Genomic DNA, 21,743 nt, shown 5'->3' on the forward strand with positions numbered 1-21,743 from the left:
GCTTGGGCTGTGAGTCTATGACGCCCGTAGAATGGTCCTATTCCCGGCGGCCCTAGAGACCGCAGAAAGGGGATATGAAACATGTTAGAGCGCAACCTTCAAAGTGGAGAGAGCCAAGGAAAGACTGGAGGTGAGAAGCTGCAGTGTTCGCGATTTAACACAAGGGGGCGTAGGAGGCACGTGCAGAAACCACTCCGAGATGATCCTCAGACACACCCTGAGAAATGCACAGAGTTAACAGTTACCTGGGGCAACCGAAGATGCTCCCTCCCGAATTAGAGCACTGGGCGACGGAACTGTTCCCAAGGCAAGAGGAGCCCGATAGGCTGACTGCTAGGGCTCCGCAGGGTCTCATTGAAGGCAAATGATACTTCTGTGAGTGGGAGTGATTTGAGAAAAATGTGGGAACAAGCAAAGACGAGGCATATAACATTCCAGATTAAGGTACAAGACTGGGATATTATTCATACCTCTTTCTCTGTCTCTCTCTTTCTGTCTCTGTCTCTCTATCTCTGACTTTGTCTCTCTGTCTCTGTCTGTCTGTTTGTCTCTCTCTTTCTCTCCCCTAGCTTCTCCATAGAAGTTCATGGTGAATATTCGTCTAATTCCCTTCCCCAGCTCTCAATCTCCTAGCCTTTCCGGCCAGATCCTCTTCCCTTTCTAGACCTTTAATTAGACTCTTCCCTTCCCTCTAAATCTAGTTCAAATCTCACACCTACTGCAGGAATTTGCCTCTCCCCCTCTCAGCTCTGATTACTCAATTAATCAGTGTACAAATATTAATTGAACACTAATTATATACCTACATATTGTGGGGAAGAGAGGCAGCATATAGCAAAGGATAATGAAAAGGGGTAGGTAGGTGGTGTAGGGGAGAGAACCCCAGGTGAGAAGTTAGAAAGAACTGAGTTCAAATCCAGCCTTAGATACTTACTAGCAATATGTCTGGAAAAGGCATTTAAGAGTATTTGCCCCAATTATTTCATCTGTCAAATGAGCTAGAGAAGGAAATCGCAAACCACTTCAGTATCTTTGCCAAGAAAACCCTAAATGGGGTGAGAAAGAGTCAGACATGATTGAAATGACTGAACAAGATCATATCTGGATTCCAGCACCTTAAGTTAGATTCCTAATTGGTCTCCTGCTTCAAGTCCCTCCTGTCTCCAATTCTTCATCATCCATACAGCTGTCAGTGATCTTTTTATTACTATTAAATGTTATTTTTAATTTACATGTAGAAACAATTTTTGACATTGTTTTCTGACATTTTTCCATTCAGATTCTCTTCTTCCCTTCCTGTCCCACCTCCCTAAGGCCATAGATAGATAGTCTGAAATAGGTTAAACCAGTGTTTTCATGCAATATATATTTTCGTACTCTCCATGTCATGACTGAAGACATATATCACATATACAATAAAAAAAATTCACAAAGGAAATGAAGTGAAGTATGGGTTCCTTTGATCTGTAATCAGATTCCAACAGTTCCTTCTTTTGTCAGTGATAAAAGCATAGGTTTATCTGTTTCATTTGCCTGCCCAATAAACTCAAGCAGTTTCCTATTATCTCTGGGTTCCCCTGTTTGTCATTTAGTGCCCTTCACATTCTGACTTTACAATCTTTTCAGGCTTTTCCAGCATTACCTCCCCTTCCCATTTCTATGATCTAGCCAAATTAGCCTTTTTGCTGTTCTTCACACAAATCATTACATCTCCATCTCTGGGCCTTTGCATCTCCTATATGGAATGTGCACCCTTCTTACCTCTAATCTTCTCTGAAGCTCAGTTCAAAAGCTACCTCTATGATAAAGAGGATTTTCTTATTCTATTCCCACCATACCCTACCCCTAGCACCCAATGCCCTCCCTGAACAGCACCAGGGATTTGTTTCTTCTATGACTTACATATATACTCATACATACATAGAGTCTCCTTCCCTAAAATGTAAGTGCCTTCTTTGCAGGACTGTTTATTTATGCTTCCTGTTCCTAGCTCCTAGCACAGTGCCTGACACATAGCAGGCACTTAATGAATACTTGCTGATTGAACAATTAAATTAACAGATGAAAAAAAGATCCATGATCAACTGAGAATTACTTAACTCGTACCAGCAATACAAGGATCTAGGACAACTCCAAAAAAAAAAAAAAAAAAGGCAATCCACTGTTATATAGAGGGAACTGACAGAATTTGAATGCATAATGAAGCTGCCATTCTTCACCACATTTCATGAATTAATGTTTCTCTTGTGTAAACAATATGTGACGTTTCACAACACTATGAACATGGAAATATGCATTGTACAATAACACATGTATAACGCATGATCCCACACGTGGTCACAAAGTGTTGGACCCCACCAAAATAACTGAACAATACCAAAAATAGGAGGTAGCAGCAGTATCCTCACAACTATATGCCTTGCTGCCTCCCCAAGGAATTTGTCATTTATTCTAGTGGGAAAACCTGATACTAGGCAAGCCTTGAATATACTCCTTTCTACCCCTTTGAATTCCTAGTTTCCTTCACAACTCAGTTCCAGGACCCCCTTTGTTCTACTAGAAGTTTTTGCAGATTCCCCAAGCTTTAGAAGCCCTCTCTCTCCAAACTACTTTTGTATTTATTTAGGCTGCCTTTTGTATATACTTCCACTTATAAGAGGTTCCCCACTCCCAATTCCCTAAATTCCCTCAGGATAGGGACCTTCACTTTTTTCTTTATATCCCTGGAGCTTGGCACAGAGTCTGGCACAAGGTGGGTATTTACTCAATGCTAATTGATTGATAGACTGAGAGTACAGTAATTCTCTGAGCTCTCTGGTAGATTAGAGCCCTGTAGACATGGAACTAAAAGAGCTGAGTTTCATCCTTATTCCTATCAGTTTTGGGGACCTTAAGCAAGAGAATTAGCCTCTCTGGCCTTTGGTTTCTTGTCTGTGAAATGGTAATAATAATGATGCCATTTCTTGGTTGAACAAATTGTGTTATGTGATGGTGGTGGAATATTATTGTGGTATAAGAAATGATGAACTGCTTGATTTCTATAAAGACCTTCATGAACTGATGCAGAGTGAAAAGAGCAGAACCAGGAGACCATTGTACACAGTAACAGCAGTACTGTAGAATGAGCAAATGTGATAGACTTAGATAATATCAGCAATACAATGATCCAGGACAATTCTATGGGACTTAGGACAAGGAATGATCTCCACCTCTTGAGAAAGAACTGTTGGAATAAGATGCAGATCAAAACATATGATTTTTCACTTCTTTATTTCAGTTCTTTGTTTGGAGGTTTTGGTTTTATAAGATTATTCATTTACCAAAATATGGAAATATGTTCTGTATGATAATATATGTATAATCCAGAAAAAAGGGAAAAGATGGAAAAAAGAAAAAGAGAATTAAGCATAGTAATCAAATGTTAAATAAAAGAATGAAAGCCAAAATAATAATAATGTCATTCCTGTTCATTTCTTAAGATTGTTCATAAGTCAGTCAATAAATATTTATGAATAACCTATTAAGGGACAGCTAGATGGCTTAATGGATAGAGAGCCAGGCCTGAAGACAGGAGGTATCCTGGGTTCAAATCTGACCTCAGATACAGCATCCTAGCTCTGTGGCAACAGGCAAGTTTTAATTTAATCCCAATTACCTAGCCTTTACCTCTTCTGTTTTAGAACAAATCGATTCCAAGACAAGAGGGAAAAGGTGGTGGTGGTTGTGGTTGTTGTTGTTGTTGTTGAGCCTATTGGAGACAGCTAGGTAGTTCAGTGGATTGAGATGGGAGATGGGAGGTCCTGTGTTCAAATGTAGCCTCAGACACTTCCCAGCTGTGTGACCCTGGGCAAGACACTTGACCCCCATTGCCTAGCCCTTACCACTCTCCTGCCTTAGAACCAATACACAGTACTGTTTCTAAGATGGAAAGTAAAGGTTCTAAAAAAATAAAATAAAATGAGCCTATTATGTGCCAGGCACTGTGCTAAAAACACTGATGATTACCCAGAAAGGCAAGAGTCCCTATTCTCAAAGGGCTCACAGTCCAATTGGGATGACAACATGAAAATGACCATGTAGAAACAAGATGTATACAGGATTCATTGGAGATAATCAAGAGAAAGAAGGCATTAGCATAGTGTCTGATACATAATAAGCACCTAAATGTTCGTTGATTGATAATAGATTTAGAGCTAGAAAGGAACTTTTCTCTCTCTCTCTCTCTCTCTCTTTTTTTTTTTTTTTTGCCCCTACCTTCCATTTTAGAATCAATATTGTGTACTGGTTCCAAGGCAGAAGAACGATAAGGGGTAGGCAATGGGGGTTAAGTGACTTGTTCTGGGTCATATAACTAGGAGATGCCTGAGGTCATTTGAACCCAGGACCTCCTTTCTCTAGGCCTGGCTCTTAATCCACTGAACCACCTAGCTGCCCCCTTTTCTTTCCTTTAAAATTTTTTTTTATTTTTTTTTTTTTACAGATGAGGACATTGTGCCCCAAAAAAGGCAAATAACTTGCCCAAGGTAAGTACATAGAAAAGTCAATATTGAACTTTCTTAAAGGATATTTATTTCCTATTCTACCAAGATGAGGATTAAAGGAGTTAATATATGAAGAATTTTTTAAAGCTTTATGAACTTGCATATCTGAAAGAAGAGATGTGAAAGTACTTTGAAAAGGTAAATCTCCAGCCTTAAGGTGTTAACCTGCCATCTGTTTATACTACATGTGCTCATTTGCATTTGTTTTTAAATGTCTTTACAAAGTTCTTTAGTGGGCATCATATTACTCCCATAAGACTGGGTTCTCCTTAAGTGCCCAGTTGCTTTCTGCTTCCTTTTTATTCCCCCCAAAGCACTTAAAACCTGGGCTCTGCCAACCATGGTCTGGTTACAAGATAGGGTACATTAACTCTACCCACTCACTATCCCCTGGAGTGATAAATAAAAAAGGATAAGTAATCAGAAAACCCCAAGCAGAGGTGATATCATTCATGTTGGGTTCTCCCACACAAGTCTAGTAGGAGACAGGAAAGGAACTCATTGGAAGTCTGGGAAGATTTTGCCCATTGCTGCAAAGGAAACAAGTCACAGAACAGAACTCCCATCCATCCCTGCAAAGGAGTAGAGCTTGGGTGGAGAGGTCAACAGCAACTAGTTCAGGGAGGAAAGACTGATTCACCAGGGTTGCTCTCCTGGTGATTCAGGAATAGGCAGAAAATAGCCAGGGCTTCTCCCAGATGCCTTCATTGTCAAGGGATGAGGTATTTCCTCATTGCATTGGAGAGTGAATGGGAGGAGGAGGAAATGAGACTATTTCTGACCTATATCTATACCAGCACCTACCCTCGCCTTATTCAAGTTGGTCGAAAAGTCTTTTTAAGTTGTAAAAGCTTAAAACTTTTGGAACAATGTATATTTGAACAATTCAATAATTTGCTTCCCTCTTTTTTCCTACTAAGCTCCCTGAAGGGAAGACCCATAACACTCATTTTTATGTCCCTGGCATATCCTTACCCTGCTTGGTATCTGAAGTTCCCGGCCTCTTGTTCAGACTCTAGATCAGGGGTCAGCAACCTTTTTGGCCATGAGAGCCATAAACGCCACATTTTTAAAAATGTAATTTCGTGAGAGCCGTATAGTGCTCACAGTGGGCGCTCCTGTAACAGCGCCTGAAAAAAAAATTGACTTTATGGCTCCTGCAGAAAGAGCCATATCTGGCCCTCAAAAGAGCCATACGTTGCCGACCCCTGCTCTAGATCCAGCATGCAATAAGTGATATAGTGAAGGGCGATCTCTGTTTCATCCTGTCATTCTCCCCTTACCAATTGTGCTGCACCCAGAAGCATCCAAGAATTGGTCAATAAATGTATGATTGAATTTGCTTTCCTTCATATCCAAAGGTGACACGTTCAGTCCACCACAAACAAGTTAGCTGTTGTGCTGGGTAGTTTTTCTGTTTATTGGTGTTAGGTTTGCACTTTCCTCCTGTCCCCCAGTGAGCAATAGCATAGACTGGTGAAACAGGTTCCATGGTGCAATCTGTGGCCATGGAATCCTGAGACTGACCTCCATTGCACCATGCTCATAAAAGCAATCTCACTTAAGACATCCTCCATCACTCAGTGTTAGTCTTCCAAGGTGGGACTATACTCCAACGTCCATTAAAAAAAAGGGAGAAGGAAAGGCGTCGTACAGAGGCTTAAGTATTGAAACAATGCAGGAGGAACTGGATGTTAGAGGGTATTTAAAGATCTACAGATCCCTTATGAATGGCCTCAGCGGGCAAGAGTAAGAGTGGTATACGTTTCAGAGAGGCAGATTTCAAGGTATAGAACCTATGTAATATATATTAGATGTATTAAAGAATAGATATTCTAATAGATTCGAATGTATCTAATCTACATAGATTAGACCTGGAAGGGACAGTATAGACTATGTAATCCAATTCCCTCATTTTAAAAGTGAAGAAACTAGGTGTCATCCAGGATTCCTCACTATTTCTCCCCACCCCAATCCAGTCGGTTGCCAAGGCTCATCAATTTTACCTTTGCAACAGCTCTCAAATCCGTCCCCTTCTCTTCTCCGACTCTGCCCCGACCCAGTTATAAGACCCCATCACCTCACTCCGGAACTATTGCAATAAATATTGTGCTAGAAGGTCTGCCTGCCTCAAGGATCTCCTCAATCCAATCCATCCTCCATTCAGCCACTAACTAAAGGGATTTTTCTTAAACACAGGTCCAACCACGTCACACCTCGGCTCATTTAACTCCGGGGGCTCAATTTGAGGAACAAAAACAAAGTCCTCTGATATTCAGAGTTCTTTATAATCTACCTACCCACCCACTTGCCATACACAAACCCATAAACACACCTTTCTAGTCTTCTTTAAAAAAAAAAAAAAAAAAAAAAAAAAAAAAAAACACCTTATCTCTTGTCTTATAATCGCTCTATCCATTATAAGGCAGAAGAACAAGGGCTAGGCAATTGGGATTAAGTGACTTGCCTAGGGTCACACAACTAACTAGGAAGTCATATTTGAACCCAGAACCTTCTGTCTCCATGTCTGGCTCTCTATTCATTGAGCCACCTAGCTCTCCCACCAGTCTTCTTATATCTTGTGATCCCTCCTCGTACTTTTCGATCCAGCGATTGTTCTCCAGTTCTTCCAAAAAGACTCTCCATCCCTTACCTCTAAGAGTTTTCTCTGACTGTCTCATATCGCTAGAATGCTTTTCCTCCTCCTCTATGCCTCTTGGCTTCCCTGGCTTCCTGCAAGTCCCAGCTAAAACGCCACCTTCTTACTAGAAGCCTTACCCAATCGCTCTTAATTCTAATGTCTTTCCTCAGTTAATTATCTCCTGTTTATCATAGGATTTGTATATACACATATATGCATGTCGGTTTGCATAATTATTTGCATGTTTTCAACAGGATCCCTTTAGATTGTGAGCTCCTAGAGGGCAAGGAGTCTTTTTTAAGATCTTTCTTGGCATCCCCAGTAATTAGCACAGAGTCAGGATATAGTAAGCTATATCAAAACCTACTAACTGTATGCTAGGCCCTGAGAAGACCCCCCCCCCAAAAAAAAAAAAAAAACATTTTCTTTGCCCTCAAGGATTTTGCATTCTAGATTATGGAAGACAGCATTGCAAGATTATCCCACCGTGACCCGTTTCCATCACTATCCCACTGCTACTGCGGAGTCGGGTCCCAGACAAGATCAAGAACAGAACTCTTTGCTGTTTCCCAGTCCCCATCCCCAAACACTCTCCTTTGGGGCAGCCAAGGTCAAAGAGGGGTTTTCCCACTTTTAAAGCGAGTGCTAGAACGAGGTAACAATTCAGAGAGGATGTTAGCGAATCGGACGATGGAAAGGAATTCTAAAGCCTGAACAACACGGGGCAAAAGTGCAACCCGGGCGAGCGCCAGGCAAGGGGATGCACGCCTGATCGCGGGCAGTGCGAGCAGGCGAGCAGGGATAGAGCCCAGGCAGATCGGGGCGCGAGCACAGACTCGCGCGCCAGACAGGGAGGAGGGTTCTTCCAGCAGGAAGTGACGCAAACTCAATCCCAACCCGGCTCTCCCCAAACAAAAGGGATCTTGGGGCCCCGGGAGGAGCCTGAATGACATTGGAGAAGCCCCGCCTCCCTCCGGCGGAGATTGGTCCACGAGCTGAGAGGCTGAGGTGACGATTGGCCCGGACGGCTGTCAAGGTGCGGACCGGCGGGGGAGTAGGAGGGGAGGCGAGGGACTGTGGATGGGGAGCGGGAGGCGGAGGCGGCGGGGAGTGGAGCCCGGAGCGCCGGGGAGAGGTAGGAGCCACTGGGCCGGGCGCTCAGGGACTGCGAGGAGACCGGAGTCTCCAGAGAAAGGTGAGGGTGCGACTGCCGCCCCCTCCCTAGCCCCCATCGCCCCAGTCCCCGAGGGGGCGGGGCCCCTCCTCCTCTGCCCGCGCCCCCCATTCCAGGAGGAGGCGGCGCCCCAACCCTTGAGGGGATCCCCAGGTCCGCCCCAGCTCTTGTTCAGCCGCGGACTAATTTCCCCATCCCACCCCCATCTTCTGCAGGGACCCCTCCCCTCTATCTCTCCCTTTAGAGAGGGGCTCCCCCTTAACCCATCTTGCCTCCGCCCCCTTCGAGCCGGACAGCCCCCTCCCCCCTCTGGGCCACCTGCCCCAGCTCGCCTGGACTGGGAGGGGAGCTGGAGTCCCACCCTCCCGGCTCCTCCTAGTGCCTCTCTGCCTGCCCCCCTACCCATTTACAGCAGTGCCCTCACACCCACCTGCATCCTTACGAGAAAAAGGCCTCCCCATCTCCATTCCAGCCCATTTCCCATCCTCTGCCCTTCCCTACTCCCCTATAGAACCTGTCCCCTGGACCTCTCTCTTCTAACACGAGGCGAAAACCCTCGGTTTCCTCCCCTCTCAGCTGCCAGAGTGAGGCTGAACACTGGGGGAATCCCATCTACATGTATTGGCCAGATGGGGTCTCCCAAGCTTTAGAGCTGTTTTCCTCCATTCTCTCTTTTGGGGTAACCCAGGTTGGTTCTTTGGGTCATGGTTTGTATGGTTTGCTCTGCTCCCTCTATGAATTTCCCTTGGGAACTTGAGACTCTACCTCTATTTCTTTGAGTTCTGTTGCTGCTTGAGTTGGCTAATAGATGAACTTGACTGTGTGTGTTGGGTATAAACAGGCATGAATAATCGTAATGATGCTCTATAGAAATGTAAATAAGAACCATTAGTCTTGAGACCATAGGTTTGTGGGTTGCTACGGGAGACTTGAATAACCTTGAAGGTGAAAATCTTGAAACAAAAGGCAGGAAGTGTTTCAAGAAAATCCTGGTCCAGTTGTCTGCGAGTTTATGATTAATCTGATTTAATGGCCTTTGGTTCTTTTCTTCCCAATCCACACCCCCTATTTTGTGCTCTAGGTCTTTTCTATAGTTGAAAATATTAGTAGATATGCAATTTGTAGTTTGGTTGTTACCAGGGTAGCGAATGCTGACCGAGATTGTAATGGCAAGGTAACCTGCTTGTGCCACAGCCGTAACTAAGCTAAAGGACATTGAGTATACGTTTATGAAAGAAGCAGGTTTTTATTTATTAAGCGCCTACTCAGGGCCAGGCACTGTGCTAAGCAATTTGCAAATATCGCATTTGATTCCCCACAACAATCTGGAAGAAAGATATTATTATCCCTATGTTACAATTGAGGAAGCTGAGGCAGACAGAGATGTGATTTGCTCAGGGTCACACACCTAGTGTCTGGAGGGGTGTTTTCTGTACTTGTCTTTTTAACTTCAAGTCCTACCCTGTACCCCCTAGCCAGCCCTTATTCCTTTTCCTCTTAGTGGTGGGAGGATCCTTAGAGATCATGTAGTACAATATCCTCATTTTACAGATGAAGAAATTTGAGGGTCAGTAATGCTGCAGTGACTTCCCTAATAAAACTAACAGTCGATGAGTGACAGAGTCAAGACTCTTACCTTCAGATTACAAATCCAAGCCACTTCCCAGCTGTGTGACCCTGGGCAAGTCACTTGACCCCCATTGCCCACCCTTACCACTCTTCGACCTATGAGACAATACACCGAGATTAAGGGTTAAAAAAAACAAAACAAAAAAAAAAAACAGATTACAAATCCACTGCTTTCCACTCACTCTAATTTATCTAAATTATATGATATTTTGGGATTTGGCTCAGCATGAATGCCATTGGATTGTCAATGGACATTCAATGAGGTTATATTTTGCATGCATAAAAGTTCATCATACATTTTAATATTACTTCCTTAATTCTCCCTTGTAAGACATCTTTAATGCTGGTGTAATGTTGGAGTAAGCAGTATTAAGTGTAACAATGCTTAGAATGACCATCTTAGAGACTGTATATTTGCAGTGGGTATTAACTATTGCTTTTACTTCCAGGTCAAGTCAATAAACATTAAGTACCTACTATGTGCTGATAATAATAACTAGCAATTATATGGTGCCGGAAGGCTTGCAAGGGACTTTGCAGATGTTATCTCATTTGACCCTCTTTACAACCTTGTGGAGTAGGTGTGATTATTATCTTCATTTTAATAATGAGGAAACTGAGGCACAGAGAAGTTATGTAACTTGCCTTAGGTTACACAACTAGGTACTAGTGCAAAGTCCCAAGATATAGAGAAAGGCAATTCCTATTGCAAAGTATATTTCAAACTTCCTTAGGGTAATGATTTGTGAATTGTAGATCTGGAGCCTTCAAGTCATCTATAAAAGATCTTTTAAAAGATCATTTCAGTGGCAGCGGGGTGGACCAGTGGATTGAGAGCTAGGCCTAGAGACAGAACATCCTAGGTTCAAATTTGTCCTCGACACTTCCTAGCTGTGTGACCCTGGGCAAGTCACTTAACCCCCTTTGCCTAGCCCTTACAGCTCTTCTGCCTTGGAACCAATACATAGTATTGATTCTAAGATGGAAGAAAGTTTCTACTCTCACTCACAATCATGCAAAGAACTAGGTACACACATGTTACATAAAAGACAAATTGGAGGGTTCGGCTGGGTGGATCACTGGATAGAGAGCCAAGCTTAGAGACAAGAGTTCCTAAATTCAAATCTGGCCTCAGACACTTCATAGCTCAGTGACCCTGGGCAAGTCACTTAATCCCCATTGCCTAGCCCTTACCACTCTTCTGCCTTGGAACTAAAATACTGTATTGATTCTAAGACCAAAGGTAAGGGTTTAAAAAAGAACATTTCCAGACACCATCTGGAAGACCAAAAAGAACTGAGTTGGTTTGGAAGCATTCTGGAGAGTTGTCTACCATGTACACATCAAAGTATATGGAGAAACTGACACATGGGCTCCTCGACCAGTACAGAAACTAAAAGGGAATGGTCAGGTCCTCAAGATACAGAATAGAAAATGAAGTTAAGAAGAGACATAAAACCAAAGAAATTAATTGCCCGGGCCTATCATGCTATTGTATTTTTTTGGAAGAGTAATTAAAAAACAGGCATTTTGTGTATTTTGGTCATCATTGCAGCACCTGTTTGGTCATGAAAATCTCAGAGCAAGATTGTGAAGCTGTCACCCAGGTGTAGACTTAACCAAGATAATTCTTTGATAAGACCAGGCTTATCATGATACTATAAACAATCCACACCTCTTTTTTAACCAACATTTACCTTTACTTTCTTTATCTGGTCTGCCTGAAGGAACTTGTTCAACTCCCTGTGGTAGAAGTGTCCACAAGAATTTTTTTTTTGTTTTTCTCATATTTAAAAAAAAAACTGAATGTAATAGCACCTTTCAGAACCTGGGGCCAGACTTTTAAAAAATTGTAGTCGGTACTATTCATTTCAGTTTCCCTTCACTTTCTAAGAATCTGATGTGAATGTGAATTTAGAAAAGTACTTCAGAAATTGAATGTCTTTGCTTATTTTTTTCTCAAGAATGGTCCTGGATATTCTGCTTTTAAAAGGTTACTGGGTTTTTTGTTTTGTTTTAATGGATCTTCGAATTGGTTCTCAAACTTTCACAATAGCACTCATGCTTGAAGGGTTTTCATAGAAGAATAGTTGGATTTCTGACTAGAATAGACTCTCCTTCACACAGGCTGATCCACAGAGGTTCGGACATGCTCAGCTTGCAATAAGCTTGGCTGAATCAAATTTGTAGTTCTGCCAGTTAATTTGCAGAGCAGAATTGGAATTCATTTTGTGAAAATCTTGGCTTTTCTGATTGAGCAGAGTAACACATCTAGGCATTGCCAGTGGGCTGATTGGTGATCATGGCATGAGACAAGGAGCACAGATTTCTTTCTAAAGGAAAGGAGAGCTATCTATGAAAGCTGACCCCAGAAATGCCTTGTCAGCCTGTTTTTAAAACACATTTGTTCCTGTTTCCTGAAGATTTGATGCTGACTGGATAGGTTCCAGTTCAAAGTATCCCAGTTTAAAATTGGCTTATTTGTCAGTTTGCATATGAATTAAGGCTTGGTAATGGAGGGTTTAACTAAATATTCCAGTCTTTGTCTTTAGACACTTAGAAAAGAGGAGTTAAAAACTAGTAGGAAAATGATTAACTTGCTTTTTTTACATATATCAGTGATTATAAGCCAAGATGACAAAGGAGAGATAATTAACTAAAAGCAATATCTTCCACATGTGTGTCTAGTCTAGTCTATTACATTCTATCAGGACCCCAGAAGGCAATCAACTGTAAAATATTTGATGGGGAAAAGTTTTAATAGGTTTGTTTTGGGTTTTTGTAATTAATTTTGTCTTGAAGACATTTTTAAGTAAATTCTTTTCCATTGTGAAAGAAGGAATCTTGGCCTGCTATTCTTATCTTTTTTTCTCCCACCTGTACCTCCCAAACCCCCACATCTTAAGTTTTATAACTAGGCCTTAATTATCTAATTCTTTAGTTAGAAACCCAGAGCAGTCAGGCTTGACTAAACCCCACTTGGTAAGCCACTTGAACTTTAGTAAATTCAAGTGCTTTCTCAGTCTCCTTTTCTGCTAAATCCAAAGCAAATACACTTTGATTGACAGTCCAGGTTTTTGCTTGAGAAGAGGGTTATCTTCAAGCCAATTCTTCCAGTTCCAGACTTCGGTCCTGAGCCTAGCACCTTCATCCAGAATTAGGGGCTTGGGAGTTGCCAATACTCAGAAAGACACTGTTGGTTGGAGTATATGAGATGAGAGAAACAGTCCAAGGGACAATGAAAACTGAATGATCTCTCCTGAATGGATGGCCAGCTTGGTTTTTCAGATTCAAAGTACAGAGCAAAATCTTCTTAACCTTGAATATGCCCAGGTTGATTGCTGGAGCCTTTAGGTTCTCCTAATACAGAAGAGAGGGAGGGGAAGGAAGTGAACTAGTTCAGGGTCTTATCACCTCATTGGAGAACTATTTCAGTGGCCTCTCTTGCTCTATCAGGTCTGCCCCACATGCACACACACCCCCTTTGCCCAACACACACACGGGGAAGCTGCCAGACTAATCAGTCTGAAACACTGCTTTCATCATTTCATTCCTTTGCTCAAAACACCTTCAGTGGCGCCTCATTGCCCACAGGATAAAGTCTAAACTCTTTACTCTGGCATTCAGGGCCCCCACAATCCAGCCACAACCTATATTTCCAATGTTCTCTCTCAACCCCAGCTACTTCTCTTTGCTTGTTCTCTCTACCTGACACTTAATATTGTTATAAAAGATAATAAATAAGGTAAATGGATAATGGAGACACCAGGGATATTATAATAAAACAAAGTAATTGTGGGTACCCACACTGGGGTTAAGAGAGACCTTAATTCTTAATCAATAACTAATCTTTCTCACAACAACATGTATATTGGCTTTATAATATTAGCAGTTTTTATGTAGTGATTCAGCCAACCTGAAGAATGGGCCCTCCCTTCTCAGTTTACTTGATATTAAATTTTTGTCCTATTTAAAGCTTTTCTCCCCTTTCCCTCCCCCCTTAAATAAGTGCTTCAAGGGCATGGACTTTTATGGAGATTTTGTTCATTTTTTTTTCTAAGTTTTCATTTCCACTGTGACCCTCACTTTGGGTAGATGATTAATATATGCTTATTGAATTAAATTCCTTTATCTTGTCCTTGCTTTGCCAATGTACTTTTGTTGTGCCTGTCCAACAGCTCCAAGAACAGGGGTCTTTCCTCAACTTCACCATGAAGCTTTGCTTGACCAACAAGTCCATCTCTCCATCCTACTCTGCATGTATCTTTCATGCCAATACATATGAACACTCCCATGCATATAATAATTTTAAGCTTGCATTACTATTACTCGTGTACGTAATTTCTCTTTCATATACATGTGCACGTACACACACATACACACACACACACACACACACACAAACACAAGTTTATTATATATCAGTGATGTGTAAGAAATTTTGCTAGGTTCCAGAAATACAAGAATGAAAAAGACAGCTGGCCCTGCCCTCCAAGAGTTATTGGGAGGGTTGGGGTGCTGACACTATTAAGACAGAGAGTAAGTACAGGCTCTTCTACATAGTACCAGTATCCCTTCCATATCAGTGCTTTCCTCTTTGAGGTTTCAATATATCTCAGGTCATCATAAGAAATTAAATGGGAGTCTTGGGGCGAGTTTTATGGAAGCAGCCACAGGCCACACGCCTAGCCAACAACACAGAAAAAATTTAGAACCTCAGAAATGCATAAAATATATGTATAGTATTGTATAATATCAATATATTTTATCTTTTAATACCATAAATATACACAAATTTCTTTTCTATAAACATCCCATGAGAGAAAAAGAAAAATTCAGACTTCTGTACAAATGGAGGACCAAAAAATTTTATGCAGATTTTCCAGATCACTGGGATACCAGGTCCCTAACCTGTGGAAGAAATGCCTGTATTTACCCAGTAAGTGGTTTTTTAATTGATTTGGGACAACAGAGGGAACGTTTTTTTTTTTTATTATCATGCAAAACACACTTCCATATTGGTTATTAGAGCACATTCATACAAAACCAAACCCCCAAAATAAAGTCATAAATATACTAATGTGAAAGATAGTATCCTTTGATCCATATCCATCTGACTCCCAACAGTTCTTTCTCAGGAGGTGGATAGCATTCCCTGTCACAAGTCTATCAGGATTGTCCCAGATCGTTGCATTGCTGAGAGTAGCAAAGTTTTCACAGTTGATCATCATACAATATTGCTGTTACTGTGTATAATGTTCTCCTAGTTCTGCTTTTATTTCACTCATCAGTTCCTGCAGATCTTTTCAGATTTTTCTGAAATCATCTTGCTTATCATTTTTTAGAGCACAATAGTATTCCATCAGCAACATATAACCACAACTCATTTAGCCATTCTTCGGCTGATGGACATTTAAGAGGAAATACTTTCAACACAGGGAATCAGGGAAGACTACACAGAACCTTGTGAGAGCAGCGGCTGGGTTGTGTGAGTTCTAATTTTTGTGTCCCTGATACCTAGCGTAGTGCCTTGCATTTGGTAAGCATTTAATAAAGTAAAACTTTATTGAATTGATTAGAATATGTCTTGTCTTTTAGTAAACATTCTGAGACAAGTATTGCCTTATACATATTTGCATCTCCCAAAATTCTTAGCACATTGTCTTCAGCATAGTAAATACTCAAGAAATATTTGTTCATTTTTAATGATCAGATAATCATCATTTCCCATTTACAGCATCAATTCAGATTCAAGGAGGGGAAAAGTCTTACAACTAAAATCCCACTTTTTACAGGAATTCTCCAACCATTCTTAATTCCAGGGCCATCCTTCTGTTAAATATTTCCTGTTTTTACATAGCTTGATTTGTATACATTTGTTTGGATGTTGTTTCCCCCATAAGACTCTAAGCTCCTTGAGGGCAGGGGCTGTCTTTTGCCTCTTTTTGTTTCCTCAGGGCTTAGCACTGTGCCTTGTACATAGTAGGTACTTAATAAATGTTTATTGAATTGAATTTTGAGATGTTCAGTAAAGAAAAGGTAAATATTTACCATTTAGAAAACTTTTCTTCTCACATTTATTATGCACTTGTTATAATGTAAAATAGATTTTCCAGGATCATTCCAGCTCTTTCTCGGTCATTATATATGACTTGATTAAAAATTATACAAATTCATCTGAAAGACAGACTTGTCATTGTGTGCAAAAGAAACAGAAGGCAAAATAGAAAAGAGCCATTTCTCTTCTCTAGTATCATGTAAAATATTTGAACCATTGGTGATCTGTGTATATATGATTGTGTGAGCATACTGCCCTGATTTCCTGGGATAGTGCTGATTTCATATATCCTTTCCTAAACCATGGAAATATTCCTAAAAGTTCCAGTATTTGGGCAAATAGTAACTAACTGAATCTAGTCATCATGATGTAAAAATATACAGAAAAAAATTAAACAAAAATATAGAGAATCACAGATTGACATGATTACAGTTACAAAAATACTTGCATTTTTTAAAAACACCATTTTGTTTGTCTAGTTTTATATGTATATAAAGTCCAATTGTGTGATCATTGGCAACATTCAGTTTTTAAGAGCTCAGGAAGACTACATTTCTGTACACTAATATAAGCCTGAACAATTGCCCCCCTCCCTTTTCTTTTTTAGTTAGAGTGGATGTGTGTTACACATAAATGGAAAATCCTTTTGTAACTCTTGTGTCTGGGATTTGAAAATACAGTCACTGTATTTGGCGACATCCCTAAATTTTTTCAAGTCTTTTTCCAGGAATTTACTAGGTTCTTTCCCTACAAACCACGTGGGTGGCAGTTACATGGAGAAAGAATTTTTAATATAAGGAGGAACTTCTTAACAATCAAAGTAGGCCAAAAAATGGAATGGGTTGCCTTAGGAGGTCTTCAGTTCCTACCACCAGAGTTCTTCAAGCAGAAGGTAGAAGGCACCACTTTGGGGATTTTGGCAAAGGAACTTGTGTTTTAGATTGGGTTTAGACTAGATAGATAAGCGTTTGCTAAATGCTAGCTACCGCCAGTCCACTGAAAAGTTTTACTATTTGGTAAAGCTTTTATTCCCAACTATCTTTCTTAAAAACCTATACATTAAAAAAGCTGACTTCTTTCCTCCTTTCCTTTGTCCGGTTCTTTCCCCTTCTCTTCAAAGTTCTGAAGCTCCCCAAAACACCAAGCTAAAACTAAAGGTCAGAGTAGTCTTCTGGAGAAGTCTTGATTATTTCAGTAAATAGTTTTAATATTGGTCATTTACACAGAGAAGGAATATGAATTTGTAACCTTCCGTGCCCTGTAGCCAGATTATAAGGTAACACTTCCACACCATGCCACAAAGTTTCCTTTTGTTTCAGATTGCCAAAGTGTGTTTTGGGGGTGGGGTTAGGGGGTGAAGGTGATCTTCTCATTCCATACTTGAATATTTTTTAGACTTCCTGAATAGTTATGAGGTGAGTCTTCACAGTTTGAATATTGATCCTTATAAGGATCTTGGACCTTATTATAAAGACCTTGGTAGAAGCAGTGACTTCATGCCATATTAGGATCAGAAAGTCTTTTGTATTCCAGACTGCCTCTAGAATCATGGACCGTGGATCATTTTACTGGAAATAAAAGGCATCTAAAAACAATTTACATGTTCTATTTTACTCATTGTGCTTACAGGGTGTTTCACAAATCATAGCACCTTTATTTCAGAAAGTCTTGAATTCAGAAAACAGAAGTCCAGTTGAAATTTTTATAATAAATTGGTATAGTTGTATAAGGCTGATTTCATTTAAACTAGATGAAGACAAATGAAACTTTATGAAGGTTATCAGAGTAGGTGAAACATCTAGTGGTGAAAAGAATATTGGCTTTAGAGTCAAAAGGCCTGGGTTTCAGTTCTTTTACTGCAGCTTTTATAAACTTTGTCACCTGTGGAAAATCATCAAATCTTCCTCATGGGATTATGGTGAGAATCAAAAGAATAATTTTTTTAAAACTAGGATTGTTACTTATTTTCCTAAATACTATGGTCATTAACAACCATTCCAACAATCTAACTAGTGGTATTCCTTTAGTGGGATCTCTTCCAAGGGTAAAAAGATAGGTAGATATCTTCAAAGCAGAACTTAAGGGGTGACTTGGGGTTGAATCAGAAAGAGAAGTAAAGGGTGCCATTTGGGGAGTACTATGATGTCTTACCCATAAATGTCCAAATAACCCATATTGAGATCCAGAAAATGTTAAATGGGCAAAATATCTCAGACCTTTTGAGTGTAGTAGTGACGATTATGATAATAAATTGACTCAGATTTATATGGCATTTATCTAGTTGTCTCAACAGTACAAATGAATGTGTGAATGAAAAAGCATTTATGTGCAAAGAAAGTACTGGGCTAAATGCTGGGGATTCAAACAGAAAAGTAAGTCAGCCCCTGCTCCAAAAGATAAAGCATTCTTTGGGGGAAGACACAGCTGCTGCCAATCCCACGGATTCAGTAGACTTAAGGGGACAGCAGCAAAGCAGATTTCAGCCTCTTCCTTACTACCATTTCATCTAATGAAATCATATCAGTTTCTGATATTGAACCATTTCACAGTGCCAAGGATTTTGGTGGCAAGAACTTTCTTTTTCTGAGTCTTAAGTAGGGGTGGCTACATCACCTATGTAAGCAGATACCAGACAGCAGTTCAGTGAGTGTTTCTTCCCAGGATGCTTTCTGTAGGACCTGGGCTGGTAGCAGGACTAGTGATTTAAGGGATGGTGCCACTCCCAGTGCTCCTGGGTTTATGCACCCAACAGAGGAAAGTTGGTCGGCAGTTGGTATTAGTGGATGTCAAGGTAGCTTCTCTTAGGAGATTGCTTCACCCAAATGATGGCCTCAGGGCTGGGCCTGGAAACTAGACCCTTGGTTTTGGGGTCCCTGCTATTCCCAAGGCTCTTGGCTATCTCTCTGTGAGTTCCAAGGAAAGGTAATGGCGGAAGTAGTCATAATAGTTTGACTTTACTGTCATATACTGCCTCTTGTGTCTCTATTCCCAACCTCAACCAAGGTGCATTGCTGCTTCACTTGCCAGCTTTCCTAGTCTATAGGTGACATGTGGTTCTTTTTCCACAAGTAGTATTTCCTATGATTGGACTAGAGGTCCAATTGGTGTCAGTTAGTTATCAGTTTAGAGAGGTGTTGAGGAGAAAGTAGTCTCCTTCTGCACAGGGATTACTCCTCTCTGAGGTTGTTGTTAGTACTTAAAACAACCAGCCCTAACCAATTATTAAGCAGAGCAATATACTACTTGGGTCAACATTCATGATGTCTAAGGTTTCATACTGTTCACAAATTAATAAGATTATCCTTTTCTTTTTGTTATTCTAGTTTTCTAGTAGAAAAAAATGAACTGCTAAAATTTATATTTTATAATACATAGGCAGATAATGACTGTTCCAGGTTTTTAGAATTAGATAATATTCATTGTTTGGATTTTGTTCATTACAGAGGCTGTGGAAGTTTTTCCTGAATCCTGGGAAAATGCTTAGTTTTTGAGTGAATTGGCTTGTCCTACATTTTGCACCCTTTTCAATCACTAATAGTAAATACTTATTATACTTATTATTCTTGGTCTCAGCTTAGGCCATTATAACCCAAGAATGACTTTCTTAAGTTTATATGAATATGTGCTAAGGATTGAATTGAACTATTCTAGAAGAAGAAATCTAATAACAAGAGGTGATTATGCTTTTGAAAGATCTAGATTAGAGAGAAATTATTTCTGCATCTTTGTAGGTTTTCCTGAGTTACTTTTAAGCTTTGTAAAATCTATAATTCTTTCTAGGATAGCTCTCAAAGCTTTTTCTTCTCACTGGCTACTAGTTAGTGGAGGGATGGGGAGAAGAGGGGAGGGAGGGAAGCCCTGTGTTTCTCTAGACATACACACCCAGATACTACACACACAGACATATAATCTTACCTGTTCTCCACCCTGTCACACCCTCCTGTACCTAGCCATTGCAATTGTTTGGGGTGTTTCCTTTTTTTCTGCTCAAACTCCATCTGAAACAGAGCAGACCAGAAAGCCTGTCCATGGGGAGTCAACACCTCACTCAGAGCTCTCCATATTGTCCCCTGTGGAACATAAAAGAAACAAGCCAATGATAGAATGAATGCAGCCAAATTGTCATTCAGGGAGGGAGAACTAAAATGTTTGTGACACCACGTCAGAGGAGAGCTTGTTATCCCTCGAAACTTGATTTACTTCTCCCTCTACATTCTCTGCCTTGGTGATTTCATCATCGCCCAAGGATTCTCTCTGTGCCATTGACCCCCAGATCTATCTATTCAGGCCTAAAGTGTTTCTTGAACTTCAGTCCCATGTTCCCAACTTCCTGCTGGACATCTCTGGCTGCATCTCCCTTAGGCATCTCGAACTCAGAATGTTCAAAGCAAGGCCCATTATGTTTCTGGTCACATCTATCACTTTTTAAAGTTTCCCATTTTCTTCTTAGGGCACTATCATCTTTGACTCTTCCATTTTCCTAACCTCATTTCCAGTTTTCTCAAAGTGATTTCTTTAAAACACAAACCTTACTGCCCATGTAATTCCCCTACTCAATCAATACCAGTGTCCCCTCCTTGTTGCCCTAGATACAAAAACCTACTTCTGTGTTTAGCATTTACTTTGCATTCTGGCTCCAACTTATCTTTCCAACTTTCTTACTATATCTTACTCCCCTTCATATATTCTACAACTCAGCCAAATGGAACTCCTTGCAGTTCCTAACACACAGCATTTAATCTCTCATCTCTTAGCCTTTGCGGAGACCATCCCCTGTGCCTGGAATGTACTCCCTCTTCATCTCCACCTCTTAGAATGCCTGTTTTCTTTCAAGACTAAACTTAGCCCCCTTTCCTGACCCACTCTCCATCCATCTCTCCCTCCTTCACTCTCTGAAATTTCTAGAGCCTTCCTCACAAAAACAATCTTGTATTCATTTTGTATATACATGTGTATGTGCACAGATTCACACATATTATGTTCCTTCCGTGAGGACAGAAACTACTTCATTTTTGTCTTTGTATCCTCGGCATTTACCCAGTGCATGGGACATAAGAAATACTTAATAAATGCTTGCTTATTCTCTCCCTATCACATCTCTCACATCCATCCCCTTCTTTATACTCTTCGAGCCTCTACTCTTGTCATGTCTTTCCTCTGGATTATTGAGATAAGTCTTCTCATTGGTCTACCTGCTTCCAGTCTCCTCCCTCTCTGATCCAACTTCCACACAGCTGTTAAATGGATATTCCTAAGAGACAGATCATGGGATTCTAGACTTAGAGCTGGAAGGAATCTCAGTGGTCATCTAATCCAACCCCTTTATTTTATAGATAAGAAAACTAACAATCAGAGAAGTCTGAGCCTCCCTGTCCCTCTCTTCCTTCCTATAGACATTTCATTATCCATTTTTACGATCTACAATGACTCTCTGTTGCCTCTAGGATAAAATATAAAATATTTAGCCTGCTGTTTAGAGCCCTCCCCAGTCTGGATCCCACCCACCTTTCCAGTCTTATTTCTTATTGCTTCTCTTCACACATTTCTCTGTTCTGGTTAAACTATCCTGCTAGCTGTTAACACCCCCATACCTGACATTCACCTCCGATCTCTGAACTTTTACCTAAATGGTCTATGTCTGAAATTCATTTCTTTCCCCTCTCTACTTCAGAGACACAGCTTAGGTGGTATCTCCTCCTG

At 40.7% G+C, this 21,743-nt stretch overlaps 1 protein-coding gene across 1 annotated transcript in view; it reads left to right on the top strand.

Annotated features, from left to right (window-relative positions):
- The first annotated feature begins 8,311 nt into the window (after positions 1-8,311).
- Positions 8,312-21,743, top strand: part of CTTNBP2NL (CTTNBP2 N-terminal like) — a 68,217-nt gene continuing 54,785 nt past the window's right edge. The window contains exon 1 of the mRNA XM_044672328.1: positions 8,312-8,377. The gene's annotated coding sequence lies outside the window, so the exon portion shown is untranslated. The remainder of the gene's footprint in view (positions 8,378-21,743) is intronic.

Source organism: Gracilinanus agilis, chromosome 4 (genome assembly GCF_016433145.1).
Source record: "Gracilinanus agilis isolate LMUSP501 chromosome 4, AgileGrace, whole genome shotgun sequence".
In the NCBI taxonomy this organism is placed as follows: domain Eukaryota; kingdom Metazoa; phylum Chordata; class Mammalia; order Didelphimorphia; family Didelphidae; genus Gracilinanus; species Gracilinanus agilis.